The 3,941-nt window shown below is 38.4% G+C and overlaps 1 pseudogene; it reads right to left on the minus strand.

The window, feature by feature from the left end:
* Nucleotides 1-2,211: 2,211 nt before the first annotated feature.
* On the minus strand, nucleotides 2,212-2,547 carry LOC111201948 (annotated as a pseudogene).
* Between the last annotated feature and the right edge of the window lie 1,394 nt (nucleotides 2,548-3,941).

Here is a 3,941-nt window from a genome sequence, read left to right on the forward strand (position 1 = left end):
ACCATCTCTGCAACCTTCGTACAATGGTTGCTTTCCAGCATCCAACATATCATAAAATCTACTACCTTGTGCATTGGGTAAATCTTCCCCTCTAAAATGATCATTTACCATCTGCTCAGTACCTACACCATAATCTACATCCGTTCTAATTGGTTCTTCTAATTTAACCGCTGGCTGAGGTTCGCTAGTACTACCATGTTCATAATCAGTTTCCCCATGATGATACCAAATTTTGTAACTTCGTGTAAACCCACTCAAATATAGATGAGTCCAAACATCCAACTCTTTAATAACCTTTCTATTTTTACAATTAGAGCAAGGACATCTTAACATACCTGTTTTTGCTTCCGGTTGTCGATGAACTAACCCCATGAATTCGGTTATACCTCGTTGGTATTCTTCCGTAGGCAATCTCGTGTTCGGATCCAAATGAGGTCGATCGATCCAAGAATGAAAATAATTTGAAGAAGACATGTTTTTTATGAATCAAATTCGTGTGTAAAGAGAGTAAGAGGGAGGATGAAGATATGGAGTGAATGAAGAGGAAAAGGGGTGCTTGTATTTATAGTTGAAATCCTGCCGACAGACCGAGGAAATTCCGACGGAAACGGCTAGTTCGTCGGAATTTCCTCGGAATTTTTAAAATTCCCCAACGGCTCTCTAACGGCTATAATATATCCTCAGAATTCATCGGTTTTTTTCGAGGAATTTGTTTTTCCTCGGTATTCCATAAGAATATTCCGACGGATGAGTATTTCCTCGGAATTCCGTCGATATATTCCGAGGAAAGTCGGAGGAAACCAAATTTTGTGTTTTCTCGAAATTTCCTTGGAAATTCCTCGGGATATTCCGAGGATTTAATTTTCCGTCGGAATGTCCGTCAGAATACCGCTTTTTTCTTGTAGTGTATTCCGACGGATTAATATTTCCTAGGAATTCCATCGGTATATTCCGAGGAAACCAAATTTTGTGTTTCCTCGGAATATCCTCGGAAATTCCTCGGAATATTCCGAGGATTTCATTTTCCGTCGGAATGTCCGTAATACCGTTGTTTTCTTGTAGTGGATGAAACGAGAATCTTCTGGAGCTTTATCCCACATGAGTCCAGTTTCATCGTTTGTTTTGTAAGCTTTTGCTCTAGCCAAAGGGCTCCGTTCACTCTTAAACATGTACCTGCCTTGGTATTGGATTAAGACCACTATGTAATAATTAGCTTCATTCCTCTACAATATGAATATTCATTTCAGCACCTTTTTTTTTTTTTTTTTACGTAACCGCGGGTTTCCGGCGACCGTGGTCAACCGACTATTCATTTCAGCACCTTTTGGTAATCCCAAATTCTTGAACGTAATATAATCCATCTCTGGTACTATAAAATCTTCAACCTTTTGTTTTGGTAGAAGTAAATATAATAGTCTAGGCGTGGAAAATTTATTGGAGTTATTAAAAAAAGAATGCTCGTCTTTACCGTCTTATCAATTGTGATAAAAGAAAACATTTCTAGTTCAGTTCAGTAGAACCTGGGTCTCCAAATGACCACCTAAACAAAGATCATAGTCAGTTAAATTCTTCTTTATGACCCAGGGATCATATGGAGTTAAACCCTATCTAGATTGATTTCTTGAGCCATATTCTAGCCTAGCTATAAGTATTGTAAATTGTGAAAAATGATCATGGAATTGATTGAGAAATAAAAGTAATTCACTTGTTTATATATAGATTACATCAACTAAGCTTTAACACTTTTATTCCGTTATTATGGTTTGTAGAATTTTTCTTTCTATAAAGTTTACGACAATTTTATCAAAGTTTACCATTATTTTTGTCTTCGTAAGAAAATTACACTTTATGTAGACAATCCGTTACTACACACCACTGCAATATCATTAAAGTAATTGTAATGTTTCTTACAACTGTGATCGTTCATTTCATATTTTCTAAATGGGAGTACAATTTCCACCCTTCTTATAAGAAAATACACTTAAAAGTGATTTACTACCTCTTTTCCAAAAGGAAAAAGTTACGTGCGATCACTGTATACTTATTTGGAAGAGACTATTTGTTGGACTTATTGTATAACACAGGCAATATGTGTTGATTGATTCTACGTATGTCAATATTTTTAATTTAATTAGTACCACTATTACTGATATTAATAAAAAAAGCTACGAATCATATAAGTAAGAGACAGAGGAGGAATGGAGAAAATGAAGTAGAAACTCTTATTTTATTTGATCATTAGATATTTATTCGGTAATAATAACCATCTTCAATGCATAAATAGTGAAATAAACAGACCAAGGTCACTTGCTACCCTGTCCACTGCCATGCAGATTATCAAAGTAACCTTTAGGATCACTCTCAAAGTTAATCTCTTGAAATGTAAGAAGAACCATTGCTCCCCGGAGCCACCATGTAGCCTCCGCCACTACCGCCACCACTTTTCCCTCCCCCACCGCTCCTACCTCCTCCACTACCGCCACCACCACCACCACCACCACCGCCACCACCTTTCCCTCCACCACCGCTACCGCCTTTTCCTCCCATTCTTTAATTCTTGATTAGATGACTGAGATTTTTAAAATTTGTGTGTCAATGAAAGTGGAAAGTGTAGATGGGAGTATTTATAAGAGGGATTTTTTTTCAATTGGATGGTCCAACCAGTCTTCCCAATATAAAATTACTTATAGTCGTTGCATTGTTAATTGATCCAAACACAATCGCCTAGTAAAAGTAAATAGTATCAACTCGTAAAGGAAGAAAACCATGTTTTTCTTCCATATAAACGTTGACTATGATGTTTTGATACTTACCGATGATTCACTGTAGCATAGCGGCTAAACCCTTCGGAATGAGAACGTTTTTTGTTTTTTGTTATCGTCATTGCGCATGTTTTTTTGCCCCTGTGAAATTTAAGCATAATATTGTTATGCTGTTTAAGCATAATTTAAGCAAGTGCATGATGCTTGTCTTGTGTTTGTGTATGCTTGTGGGAATCAGAATTCACACAGTCGATTTTAATGAATAAATATGAAGGAAAACCAAGAAAATTCGATTTTTCCTGAAGGTCCGAATTCTCTGCGTAATCATTTTTAGAGCGTAAAAAGATAGATAACAAGTTAAAGATAAATAGTCGCTCGGAAGCGTTTTATTAATGAAATAGTATGAATACGTGACTTCTCCGAGAGGAGTAGAGATATGCTAACTAGACAAAAGCAGAACATAAAGGCGGCAAAACGTTCTAAGCCTTGCCTTGCTAGTCTAACCACCTAAGTTCTAAGTTTCCTAAGCTAGCAGGAGTTCTCTAAGTCTAAATTCTCGGATCCCTTTTCTTCTGCTTCAGCTCTCCTTATACAGTTGTTTTAGGTCGTTGGCCCATTTACTCCTTTGCCTTTGGGCCCAAGTTTATCTATTTTGGGAATATTCTATTTTTGGTCGATCTTTGTAGTTATCCTCGAATCATGATATTTATCTTCGGAAACTTAACGTTTATCCTACTTCCGCGAGTTAGGATAAACCGTCATAACTCCCATTAGGCTCGGGTCCCTTCTAAATCGTAGATTAGTTCTAGACACGTTTAGATCCTCTCGGGCCATTTTTAGGCCTTCGGGCTTTTCTACGATTTTAGTCGTAAAACTTCGAGAGTAACTCCGATCGAGACGAAACGAGAGGTATATGATCCAAAAGTTGGATATCACAACTATACGGAGGACACGAGAGTCGAAACGAGTCGGACTGGCCGGGATTGGATTGTCTTCGCCCTAGGGCTTGATGAACCAGGCGCGGATCATCCTCGCCCATGGGCGAGGTGACCGTGGTGCTGGTCGTCCTCGCCCATGGGCGAGGTGACCTTGGTGATGGTTGTCCTCGCCCATGGGCGAGGTGACTGTGGTGCTGGTCATGACAGGTAGCTGAATTTTTGTGACCTCCTTGGCCATGAC

Source organism: Brassica napus, chromosome C4 (assembly GCF_020379485.1).
Source record: "Brassica napus cultivar Da-Ae chromosome C4, Da-Ae, whole genome shotgun sequence".
NCBI classification, from domain to species: Eukaryota; Viridiplantae; Streptophyta; class Magnoliopsida; order Brassicales; family Brassicaceae; genus Brassica; species Brassica napus.